General features: G+C 44.0%; 1 protein-coding gene across 14 annotated transcripts in view; it reads right to left on the minus strand.

Annotated features, from left to right (window-relative positions):
* The window catches only part of RNLS (renalase, FAD dependent amine oxidase), a 362,006-nt gene that overhangs the window by 158,723 nt on the left and 189,515 nt on the right, over positions 1-13,768 (minus strand). The window lies entirely within an intron of this gene.

Genomic DNA, 13,768 nt, shown 5'->3' on the forward strand with positions numbered 1-13,768 from the left:
AAACAGAAAGGCAAACACAGACACACAAAGTTAGTTAAAATGTAGGAGTTAAATATAGCAAAACCTTGGTTTGCAAGCATAACTCGTGGTGGAAACATGCTTGTAATCTGAAGCACTTGTCTGTCAAAGTCAATTTCAAGAACGATCGGCTCAGTGGTGATCACGTGATGTTCAGTGTCACAGAATGAGCTACTTGCAATCCAAGGTTTTACCGTAATAAATCAACAAATGGAAAAAAAAAACAGGAAAGGAATTAGGCAGGCTAGGGTTCAAATTCTGACTCTACCATGTGACATTGGTCAAGCTACTTATCCCTTTTTTAAAAAAAATTTAGATGTTTTTAATTTATTTTTTGAGAGAGAGAGAGAGAGAGAGAGAGAACAAGTGGGGGAGGGGCAGAGAGAGAGGGAGGCACAGAATCGGAAGTAGGCTCCAGGCTCTGAGCTGTCAGCACAGAGCCCGACTCGGGGCTCGAACCATGAACCGTGAGATCGTGACCTGAGCCAAGTCAGACGCTTAACTGACTGAGCCACCCAGGTGCCCCTCAAGCTACTTATTCTAATTATAGTCTTCTTGTCTATAGGTGGCAATAATAGTACAGGATGTTGTTAAGTCGCATGAAACAATACATAGCACAGTGCTTGGCATAGGATAAGGGTTCGCTAAATAGTCACCTTTTCTATTATAGAGAAGAAAATGTTTAGCAGGGGCATTGTTCCATGTTGGGATGGGGAGGGAGGAGATTTCCCTCGCTTTTCAATCTCCACCTCCAATCTTCCTACCCTCAAGGGTGTCAGGGAATCGCTTGTTCATATCTGTGCTGCATCAACGATCTGGGTTTCAGAGGCCATAGTTCTATTCCAAAGGCTTAGGTGGGATGGCTCTGATACGGAACATACACAATTTTTTCATTGAATTATTGAAAACAATCCTAATCTAAAACGGAAGGGATCGGCAGACCTCAGGGCTGGGGAGTGCTTTAGCTAAACCTTAGGGAAGTGACTTTAGGAGGTAGACAGAAGGTTAAGAACGATATTCAATGAATTATTTAAGGACACTAAGAAGCCTATACATTATCATAGTGTATTCTTGGCTACAAAACATTTTTAGAACTGAAACCTCATTGAATCTTCACAAAAACCCTGACAGGTAGGTGTTTTTTCCATCCTCATTTTACACCCCCAGGGAGACGATGTTCAGAGAGGCTAAGCGACTTGCCCTGGGTTACACAGCTTCCAAGTTGTGTGGCCAACGAAACTCCCACATCGGAGTCCTGTTTATATCCTGGTTACTCCGCGCTCTGACCTCCTGAGCCGTAAGGCTGAGCTGTAGAACGAACATTGGCACCCGTGTCTCCTGTGACATTAATGGTTATTTCGCACTCAGCTTAGAAGTAAAAGCATCATTCCTTTTAACCATCATTTTCGGCCTTATTAAAAGATTGAATTGTGTGATGAGCGAATGATCTGACGCTGGCCTTGTGACACTCACTGTCTCTTGGGTTTCATTTTATTATTTGACCCGCTTCTGCAGTTACCCCTGGATGTCATGCTTCCCGCTTTCTGAGAGGGGCGAGGGGAAGGAGACCCTTAGTGAGGGTGGAGCATGTGGCAGGTCTGCGTGGGCTTATCGCGGTTGCGCGTTTGATCGGTTAAAAAACAAAGCAACAAAACTGTCCTCGGCCATGTAGTAACTGAAAGGGCCTAAAACTCTCTCTCCCTCTTTTTAATATTTTATTTTATTTTTATTAATATGATAATTTTAATAATTCTAAAATTATGATTTTATTAATATAATAATTAATTTTTATTAATATGTCAAATTGGTTTCCATACAACACCCAGTGCTCAACCCAGCAGGTGCCCTCCTCAATGCCCATCACCCACTGCCCCCCCCATATTTAACCGAACTGAAGGGCCAACCAGGCTGACAACCAAACTGGACCTCCCCCTTGCCCTCCCCCACCCCAACATTTGCACATTTAACCAGGCTTTATTTATTTTTTTACTCATTTTCTAAATGTTTATTCATTTTTGAGAGAGAAAGAGAGAGCGCGAGCCGAGGAGGGGCAGAGAGAGAGGGGGACAGAACATCCCAAGTGGGCTCTACGCTGACGGCAGAGAGCCCAGCGCGGGGCTCAAACCCATGAACCTCGAACTCACTGACTTCATGAAGCCGAAGTCAGATGCTTAACCAGCTGAGCCACCCGGGCACCCCTTAACCAGGTTTTAGACAAGCTACGGAGGGGTAGACAGTACTGGGTAGCTCTGTGAAAAGGTAAAACTGGTCAGTGTCTCCAGACATGGGAGTCAGATGTAAACGGGAGCCCCATGGAGGACAGGGAGGCAGGACTTCTGATGGAAACAATCTCAATCTCTGGACACATTCACCTACAAAAATTCATCTTCAGGACCTGAAAAGTGTCGAGTTGTTGTAGAACCTAACAAAATGGCGTTATTTTGTTTGAAAATTTCTTCTTATGCAGAATACTGAAGGGGGCATCCCCAGGTCCCCAATACATGTATTTTTGGCAAGTAAAATGATAGTCTTTTTTACTAGCACGTATTCAAAAGGGCCGTATATCCGCAAACCAAGGCTCATAGAGAAACGCCCGATTCCAGTATAATGCGTCTTTACCTGGATGTCCCCCTCACTTGATTCTCGGCCACTAGGATCGTATGACTGCACTGCATGGCAATGTGTGATGTGTGCCACATGGAGGAGATGAATGACAGAGAGAGAGGGAGAGAGAGACGAACCTGAGCTGCACTCCTGAATAACATCAAGGGAGTGATTTCATTTTTTTGCTTCCTAACCTGTGAAAGAAGGCTGCACATACAAATTCTGCCTACTTCTTATGTTTTCTGGTGATGATCTCATTCATCCATCCATTGCCTACTTTGTGCCGGGCACCGTTCTCGATGTCAGGGCCATAAAGCAGAAAGCGAAAGTCCCCGCTCTCGTGTAACTTACATACTAGTGGTGGAGAGGCCAGTTATAAATCAATAACCAAGTCAATGGCATGTCAGCTGGTGAGAGGAACTGTAAAGAAAAATGAAGCAGGATAAAGGGATAAAAGTGACAGGTCTGGGTGGTGAGGCTAGTTTATGTAGGCTGTCAGGGATCTACGTCTCCTCTGAGGATTTTATTCTGATTGACATGCGGAGTTACTGCTGGTTATGAGCCAAGGACGGATATCACCCAGATTCTGTTTTAAAGACTATTATCCCAGCCACAGGCAAAGACTCCAAGAGAGGAACTGGGCACACAGTGATTGGAATCATGTTAAAATGACACTCAGAGGAGCGTCAGAAGCGGTTACGGTTTGGATGGAATATGTGTGTGTGTGTGTGTGTGTGTGCACCTATGTGTGTATAAATACATATTTATATTCCATATTTTATACATGTGTGCATGATGTGTGTATATGTCGCATATACACGTACACGTTTATAAATATATACCAGGTAATTTTCTTAATGTTTATTTATTTATTTTGAGAGAGTGAGAGAGCGTGCATGCTGAGCAGGGGAGGGGCAGAGAGAGAGGGAGAGAGAGAATCCCAAGCAGGCTCCAAACTGTCAGCACAAAGCCCAATGCAGGGATCGACCTGACGAACTCTGAGGTCATGACGTGAGCTGAACTCAAGAGTTGGATGCTTAACTGACTGAGCCTCCCAGGGGCCCCTATCCTATAATTTGTAACCGACGATTACCATACATACCGAAAAGTATGCCTTGATGAATTTTCATAAAAATGTGCCAGCATAATCGCCAGCCAGATTAAAAAACAAACAGAGTATTACCAGAACTCCAGAAGCTACCTTCTCCCCACTTTTCAGGCACTCCCTGCCAAGGATAATCAGTGATTCTGAATTCTAACCCCATGGATTAGTTGAGTTGGTTTCGAATGTCACATAAACGGAATGATGTGGCGTATACTCCCACTGTCCTGGCTTCCTTCACCCAACACCACTAAGCTTGTGATATTTACAAATGCTGTTACACGTAGTCGCGGTTAGCTCCCGCTGCTGGAGAGTTCTGCTGATATAGATATACTGCCCTTTATGAGTCCCTGCTACTGTTGGTAGACATTCGGATCGTTTGTAGTTTTGGGTGATTACAAATGTAACGCGAAGAACACATTATGTGTTTCTCTTGGCTATATAGCTAGCACTGGAACTCCCGGATCACGGGGTCCCCTGACGCTCAGCTTGCGTAGATCCCGTTCAGTGCTTTCGAAAGCCATTGTACCAATCTGCACTCCGCCCTCGGTGCACAGAAGTTCAGTTGCTCCTCATCTTCGTCCACAATTGCTACTCTCTGCCTTTTTAACTTGAGGTGATATCACATTGTGGTTTTAATCTGCGTTGCTTGAGGACTACTATTTGGAAACCTTGCTGTGTTGATTTGGATATCCTTTTGTGATCGCCTGTTCAAACTTTTGCTCGTTGTTCTTTTGGGTTGCCTGCCTTCTTCTTATTGTTATGTAGGAGTCCTTTACATATTCTGGCAGGAGTCTTGTACATGACTTGTAAAGACTTTCTTCTCCGTGGCCTGCATTTTTACTCTTTCCATCGTGTGGTGTGATGGGCAGAGTTTTCATTTTAATTTAATACAATTCACCATTTTTTCTTACTAGCACATTCGTGTCCTGCTTAAGAGCTCTTTACCTACTCCAAAGCCTTGAAGACATTTTATTTATTTACTCTTTCCGAAAACTGTATTGATTTACCTTGCCTAGGGTTTTGGGCATATTTGGAAGGTAAGGCAGCCATGATCCCTATGGGCTTGGAAAGGTGGTCCGAGGGGCAGAGATCAAATGGGGCAGAGATGGGACACTCCTTCTCACCTACTCTACTTAGACAAACAACACCTTTCTTCTTCTCTAATCCTTGAAGTTACAATCTAAAAATAAGACACTAGATCACATGCACATTGAGTCAAGTGCCGTGACCTCAAGAGTGTTGTGTGTCCAGCTCCTCCCAACAAAAACGAGTATAACGTGGGCATCCAGTAAATATTCACGATGCATCCTCAACTTAGAATATTTGGGAAGTGCACAAATGCAGAAAGAGGCAAAAGGGGAAATAATCACCATAATTCTCACTATTCAGAGAAACAGCCACTATCATGAACATTGTGACATTTTTTTTCTTCAGTATTTTCCTGACTTTATTCTTTAAACCTGGCTGTGCTGATATCACACATACAATTCTGCGTACTGCATTTTTGCTTACCTTATGACAAAAAAAAAAAAAAATCTCATCATCAGCACGATTTGCAATGCCCCCATAAAATCTGATGCAATGGACGTCTGTGTGATTTGCTTAACCGTTCCATTCCTGTGGGACATTTGTTTCCTTTGTTTGGTCCGTTGTAGTTAAAGCTGTTATGTATATCTTTGTGCATCAATCGTTATCTGTGTTCTTAATCATTTCCTTAAGACAGAATATTGGAAGCGGAATCACGGTTAAATTGATTTTCAGAAAGACTGCACCAATTTATACTTTCGTTAATAGTACGTACTGAAAGACCCACTTCTCTGTATCCTTGCCCGTGTTCGGTATTACCCATGTTTCTTGATAATTCAGTAGGAAAAATAGATCTTATGTTGGTCTTAACATAGATTTCTTCTCTACTGATGAGACTAAACACTCTTCACTTACGTAATTTATCTTTTGGAAATAATGTGCTATTTTGCTAATTGATCTATTAGATTCTTCATGTCACTATGCTGATTTTTATTAACGGGTGATCTGTTATAGAAATTCTCCATCTATTGCATGTTATGAAATCCCTCCGATGTGCTGTTTACATTATTAGTATCGTATAATAGATTAGAATACATACGGAGGCCATCTGTCAGTTGTTTCTTCTCTCTCTCTCTCTCTTGCTTGTTGAAACACGGAGAGACCGAACCTTGGTTTGCACTGGTTACGGCTGCTCCCCCACATCTACTTCTGCCCTTCCCTGCGCTGCTCTGGGCCCAGGGTTACTGCAGCCTCTGAAGGCCGAATTCCCTCGAGCTCTGGTTTCTGGAAGGCTGTGGCCAGTGCGAGGCACGGGCGGTAGACTGCAGGGCGGAAGGAGACGGGGGCTGGAGGAGAGTCCCAGGTGCTAGAGATGCTTCAGCTCCTCTACAGGTAAAACCTCCTTTCAGGCAGCCCTCCTTCCCTGGTTCCAACCCGCAAGGGGCATCAGATACTTTGTTTTCCTCCCCATTTCGGCTTCCAACTGGCGATGGCTCTCTGCTGTCACCGTCCCAAGGTGCCACAATATTCTCTGCAGGTGGCCTTACCTAAGCACCGTTCTGAATGCCCTCTCCTTAAATCCTTCCCTTTAGAACCTTTTTACCCTCTATCGCTTGCTGGGACCCTGACTGAAACACTCTTTAAGGATGTTTTCTTCTGGTTTCTTCTAGCAAAGCCCTCTGAAAGCAAAGCATGCTACCTTCCACTCTTATGGCCGGTAGAGTCCACCTCTTTTTAAAAAATGTTTTAATGTTTATTTATGTTTTGAGAGAGACAAAGAAACAGAGCATGAGAGGGGGAGAGGGAGAGAGAGGGGGAGACACAAAATCTGAAGCAGGCTCTAGGCTCCGAGCTGTCAGCACAGAGGCCGAAACGGGGCTCAAACTCACGAAGCACGAGATCATGACCTGAGCCAAAGTCGCTGCTTAACTGACTGAGATCCACCTCTTAAAAGCAAATCCTTTTGCCCAGAAGTATTCTGAGTGAGAATACCTTGTGATCTCTTGAAGGTCTGTGTTTTCATAGGTAAACAAAGGATCACTTTCATCTATAGAGATGAGTTTCTCTTCATCTCTGACTTTTTGGCATAACAACCAATATTTCAATGTTAATAGGACAAAAGACACCTTCTAGCTCCGACTTGACATCCATTATCAATCCATTATCAATAGTGTCATGAATGGTAAATCTGCTCACTTTGATGGCTGGTGCTCAAAGCCTTAACCTCTTTCCAGAAGTCTGGTTGCTTACAGTCGATTACAGGTGATTGCTAATTTCCCAGTTTGCCACTAGATATAAGGATTTCAGCTCGGAGACAGCTGAACTTAGGAAGTCAATTTGTATTATAACTATTTAAGTGCTGCATCAGGGGGCACTAGCTGTTCTTGGTCTGTTTATTTATTATTGCTTTAAAAAAGTTTTTTTAAGTTTATTTATTTTGAGAGAGACAGAGACAGCACGAGCAGGGGAAGGGCAGAAAGAGAGAGAGAGAGACAGAGAGAGAGAGAGAATCCCAAGCAGAATCTGCAGTGTCAATGCAGAGCCCGACACATGGCTCGAACTCATGAAACCGCGAGATCATGACCTGAGTTGGAACCGAGTCGGATGCTTAATACACTGAGCCACCCACGCACCCCTATTATTGCTTTTTTTTTTAAAGTTTGTATTTTAATCCCAGGTGTACGATACAGCAATTCAACACTTCCATATGGCTTTTTTTTTTTTTTTATCTTTTATGCTGAATTCCAAGAATGGCAAATTTTATGCACCTTCTCAACTCCTACATTAGCCCATCTAATCCTGTGGTTACATGAAGCCAATAACATTTTAGCCAGATTAGCTGATTCCTCTTTTCTCAAAGTGGCTATAGAAACAGCGCCGAAAGACCCATTTTCCATAAATAGCTCTCCTAGCCGGCCAATACAGAGTTTGAACTTTTTACCATTCGTGAGTCATTCCTTTTGTGTAAAAGCATCACAGAATCAGTCTTGTGTCACTTCACCAGGAACAAATTGAATGTTCACTTGGACTCTATAGGTATAGAAGTCATTAAGCCTAGAAGCACAGCTTCAAAAATAGTTTTAGCAAGCAATAAATCTAGAGTTTATTGGTGACAGACTTCAGCAGTTACATCAATGCGGGATTTCCCTGGGGAAATATATTTCTTTCGTCCTGAGAGGCACCTCTGGAGTCTGAAAAACTGGGGTTTGAATTCTGGTTCTGACGTGTGTCTATGTGACCTTGGTCAAGTTGCCTAACGTCTCCAAGCATCTGTTGCCTGGTGAGATGGGAATAATGACAGTGCCTGCCTTAAAGGATTGGCAAGAAAATTAAATGAGGGGATAGTACGTGCTTAGCACAGTCAAAGGCACGTGATCAGTGTATTGCGAAAACCCAACAGTATCGTTCTTGACTTTAAAAGCCTTTGGAAGTGTCGATGTGTGTATCATACTTCAGAAAAAAGTTTTTAACAAGCCTTTCGAGGTAACATCCTAACATCTCAAGCATATCAGGATATTACTAAGTCAAAGACAGCTCTTTGGCTGGTAAAGTATACTGGATACACCTGACTGGTCAGAGCCAAGGGTCAAGACACCAACCTTCTTCTTTGAAAAGTAAGAGTAGTGACGATGCTAAGAGCATTTCAGACAAGAGTTGTTTTTTTTTTTTAATTTAACATAAATTGGGGAATTCTTTAGCTATCGAATTCAGGATGCTGAATATTTAGAGACTTATCTTTTGGGGAGGAATAGAAACCCACACTCCGGGGGATCCTTCCTGTGGTCTGCCCGCCATTACAGGTTCTCAAGCCTAATCCTGTCCCGCAATGGTAAAAAAATGAGAAGTGCCCAAGAAAAAGGTTTCTCTGTGTGGTCTTTTGGTCGCTTGATAAAAACGTTTTGGCAAAAGCTTAGGATGAATCTGGGTTTCCACTCCTGCGTTTAGGCAGAAAGCTAACGGTCACCTGGTTGCCGACGTTCACGGGTGCGTTTCACCAGCTGCTGTGCCCACCTGTTGTTTGGAACTCACCGGAACGCATTAAAAAAGCATAGGCATAGGAGGACAATGAGGTGCATGTCTAGTGAGAGAAGTTTATCCTCACGTGCCCCAAACTTTGGGGGACCCTCACGATCAATGCGTTAAGTGGAATCAAAGAGGGAAGAAAAGAACATCAAGATACCTGATGTTTCTAGAATATAATAATACTTCATTGATCCTGACCTTATCTTTCTTTCTATAAGGATAAAAATAAATTATAGGAGCACGTTGTTAGGCGTCCAGGAGTAAACAGGCAAATCTGCCCCACCAGGCTAGAATGTCTTTGCAGTAAAGTGAAGGCTCAAAGGCTCAGTACTGTGACCAGCATTCGTGAAGAACCTGGTCCCCCCTTCTCAATCCAGGAAGAGAATTCCCATCCCTGCTGCGTCCCCATCTCCGGAATCACAAAGAACCGCGTGTCAGGGGAACAAGACAATGTTTGCTCACTGCTCTCTGCTTCCACTGCCTCCCCGCTACTCCAGGCTGGTGGCCTTTGAAAGAGACTTTTTCGCCCTCCAGACGTGCCTGTAGCTGGTTTGCCATAAAGCCCCTGACTTTCCCGCAACCACACCAAGTCTCTGCTGCCTTACAAACTCGCTAACCACTCTTCTCTTTATCTGGATGGAGGGCCTGTGACATTAAAACGGCTCGATTGTCTCTCTGGCACCTAGTTCTAACCGCGGGATTAGGAAAAATAAAAAAAAAAAAATTTTTTTTAAATGGAGGACCCGTTTTCTGAAAGAATGTGGGGTTATTTAACTCCAGCATCGTCTTCCGTAGGCTCACTGTGCACCCAGCCCTACACCAGTCAGACAGATTGTGGACTGAGACATAACATAACGTGCCCCTGGTGATTAAGGGTTTTATCCTTGGGAGGTTTCCCTTTGGGTTTCGAAACAGAAACGTAGTAGGCTTTCCCGTCGTCTTTGCGCAACGTACACAGTGAGTCCCAAACCCACAATAAGAAGGTTGGAAATGCTAGGCTTATTTCCCTGCGTTTGTAAACTTTTAGGCTACTGTGCCATCGTTGTTTCTTTTCTTTTTTTTTTTTTTTAATTTTTTTTTTCAACGTTTATTTATTTTTGGGACAGAGAGAGACAGAGCATGAACGGGGGAGGGGCAGAGAGAGAGGGAGACACAGAATCGGAAACAGGCTCCAGGCTCTGAGCCATCAGCCCAGAGCCCGACGCGGGGCTCGAACTCACGGACCGCGAGATCGTGACCCGGCTGAAGTCGGACGCTTAACCGACTGCGCCACCCAGGCGCCCCTCATCGTTGTTTCTGTAGGAGAAGTACCGAGTTTCAGACAAGACAGACTATGAAAGTAAAGCACGGGGCGCGCAATGATGCAAAATGTCACGGGATGTCGTTATTTTACTGCCATTCGTCCCAACCTACCCCTTTAATTACCTTACCGCCGTGGCGTTCGTGAGCATGTACGGTCGTTCCGAAATTCACAGTAATAAAAACGTTGTTGCACGCCACCTCGCATTTTTATACAGATATAGATTTTTATATCGATGGCCAGAGGTACTTTGTACCGAGGCAACAACTTGGCAAATTAACAATCCAAATCAAAACTTTGATACTTTTAGAAATCAGAAAGCAATGCTTGCAGGGGCCTGGAATCCGCGGTATCGAGGTAAAATGTCCGAGTCCGGTAGTGTAAGCATCAGGACCCTGGGCAATATGTTTATCTTGTACTTGGCAAATCCGCTAATTCTCTTCTGTTTACAGAGCAGCAAACGCCCACGACGCTCAGCGAAAGCCAAAGAGAATAAACTGGACGTGGGGGGAGAAAAGCGGAAGTGGCAGCCGACCTCATTTAGTGGAAGCGTTTTCCTTACTGTAAAATCAGGATAATCGCCCCTATAGTGAATACAAATCTCGGTTTGATGAAAAACTTCATCTTCCACCTTCCTATCAGCTTACCTTTTCTTTGTAATACTTTTAAAGTTCCTCTTACCCATATACTAGTCTTTACCTTAGTAAACTACTGTCCTTTTGTCTTTGTTATCTCTCTCTTTGTTTTTTTCACGCGAGAGAGAGAGAGAGAGAGAGAGAGAGAGAGGGAAATTCAGCAGAGCGAGGGCAGGGGAGAGGGGCAGAGTAGCGGGGGCAGAGCGGGGAGGGAGAGAGAATCTTAAGCAGACTCCGTGCTGTCAGCATGGAGCCCAATGCGGGGCTCAATCCCACCACCCTGAGATCATGGCCTGAGCTGAAATCAAGAGTCGGACGCTCCACCGACTGAGCCACCCAGGTGCCCCTATTATTTTTGTTTTGTTTCCATTTTATTCATGCTATTGAGCTGAATGTTTTTACTGCCGGGTTTCAGTCATTTCTCCCTATTTCTCATCTGACCTTTACGTCATAGCAAATGTTTGACCTGAAAGATCTGCTGACAGAGGTCTTCCTTAGCTGAAGGCTCGCATTTCTGAGCCTCAGCACAAATCTTGATGTATGGAAATAAATGCATATCAATATAATGCGATATATACATTGCACCTCACTGAACTTCAGTTTCCTTATCTGTTTGTTAAGTAGTGAGTACGACTGACCTTACAAGGCAGTTATGAGGATTAGATTGGAAATTTTATATTCTAAATCTTACCAAAAAACATTTAGAGATGTTATATTCTAAATATGAAAAGGGGCGCCTGGATGGCTCAGTCAGTTAAGGGTCTGACTTCGGGTCCGGTCACGATCTCACGGTTCACGAGTTCGAGCCCCGTGTCGGGCTTTGTGTCGGGCTCAGAGCCTGGGGCCTGCTTGGGATTCTGTGTCTCCCTCTCTCTCCGCCCCTCCCCCACTCACGCTCGGTCTTTCTCTCTCCCAGACATAAATAAACTTAAAAAAAAAAAAACTTAAAAAAATAAATAGGATGAAAAGTTTTAGAAATTTTATACTCCACGTATTATAAAAATTATGTATGCAGAATACTCGGCACAGAGCAGGGACAAATAAAAATTAACAATGACAATTATCGCTGCTGTGCTTGACATCGCAAGGAAAGGGATGAACAAGGCAGACTTAACTGCTATGGGAAGGTATAGTTGCCAACAGGAGATTCACAAGTGGGAGCCAGGAAGGAAGAATACAAAGAATTTTTCCTGGCTCACCTCCACAAAGACGTTTTTATAGCTTCAAGATATTTGCTCCTGATCTATAGTTTAACTTTAGCTGAATACCATTTCATCAAAACGTTCACCCTATTAAGATGATTTTTGTAACCAGGTCTCCATTATTATTCAGAGTTGGTGTATAACTTAACTCTAATGCAATCAATCACAGCACCTCTGTAACCTGAAACCCAGTAAGCAGTTTTCTCCCTTCTTATGACCCATGGTTCTATCATGTGGTGTAGAGTCAGAAACATAAATCCCTCCTTCGCTTTCCTGCCCTGACACACCCACCCCACACACCTGTTTACTCCTGCTTGCGGGTAAACGTGTACATCTGCTCGGGTGTGATCTCCGTGATGGGATGACAAACGGGGTCTCGTGTCTGTGTTACTTAGAGAGCAGATTCCGAAGAGCAAACCTTTCCCCACACCTGTGTCTGCTTAGGGACCCTCCAACGATCACAAGGAAACTTGTGGGACACAAGGAAATGTAGGGACACTCACCGATCACAAGGAAATCCCGGGTAAAATTACGGGGTTACCTGCTGAGATCTTTCAGACATCATCTGGTTTCACGGTAGGTTATGGATGCCCCGCGTGTACAAGAAGAACTCAAGTGGAGATCCTCCTTCCAAGCTTCCACCGGCCCCTGCCCTCATTTCCAGCTTAGGCAGCACACAGGCTGTCCTGCTCTGACGTCCAGCTGGTGGCCGGCTGTCGGCCCCTGCTCTCCTCCGCCTTATACTCCAGTCCCCCTCCCCACGTGTCCTCCTTCTCACCCAAGGTGTCCTGCCGTCAGGAAGATCTCGTCTCAGCGCACCTATTGCCTCCCGTTCCCTATCTCTTTCATCCTACTTAGGAACAAGACGTCAAACAGGACAGAAGAAGTCCTTGCGCAACATAAATTGAAAGTGGCTTTGTTTTTTTTTTTAAGTTTATTTGTTTATTTTTGAGAGAGAGAGACAGAGAAAGAGAGAGAGAAGGAAGGGCAGAGAGAGAGTAGGAGAAGGAATCCCAAACAGGCTCCATGCTGTCAGCACAGATTCCGACGCGAGGCTCAATCTCATGAGACCTCATGAGATCGTGACCTGAGCCAAGATCAAGAATCAGACACTTAGCTGACTGAGCCCTACCTGGTGCCCCAAAGGTGGCATTAATAGTAAGCGATGCAGGGATCAGGAAAGCCGCATGCTTGCTACTGAAATCAGAAGTAATAAAGGACCATGCTTGTAAGAGTCCCCTGACGTCCGTCCCCTTCCGAATCTCATGAAACACTCCGTCCACGTCCTCATCTGGCATTTCCTCAATACCCAGTGTCCACTATCAATAGAACAATTGAATCGTTCTCCGTCTTATTTGAGCAAATGGAAGTAAGTCTATTTTGTTAATGATAAATAAGTTTTTGTGGGCTAGACTGAGATAGCAGATGAGAACTTTGGTTCTAGGGGAACACACATTGCTAATCTGAAACCACAGATAACCAAAAGGGAGTTTATAACCCAAGAGCTGCCTGAAGCGGGAACTTGATTTACGCTATCGTTTCTCACTCAGTACCGATGTCACCCTGCTAGCTGTCCTCCTGCACAAAGATTCGGGGACACGGTGCAAAACGAGAACATCCGAATAGGCAGTCCGTAAAAAAATTAATTCACCTCTATTTCAAATAATGCATACTGAGAAATGGAACTGAACGATGCAGCAAATAAAATATTGATTTCTTATCTGCGATATAGATGAGTCAATGTCATTCTGAGAAATTTAACTTTTTAATTTGCTAACCTGGTGCTTGTATTTTATTAGCAATTGCAAAAGAATAATCCGTTATTCTCTCGCAAGTGTCGAAAAGATGATGTTGT

This window comes from Leopardus geoffroyi, chromosome D2, assembly GCF_018350155.1.
Source record: "Leopardus geoffroyi isolate Oge1 chromosome D2, O.geoffroyi_Oge1_pat1.0, whole genome shotgun sequence".
Taxonomy (NCBI): domain Eukaryota; kingdom Metazoa; phylum Chordata; class Mammalia; order Carnivora; family Felidae; genus Leopardus; species Leopardus geoffroyi.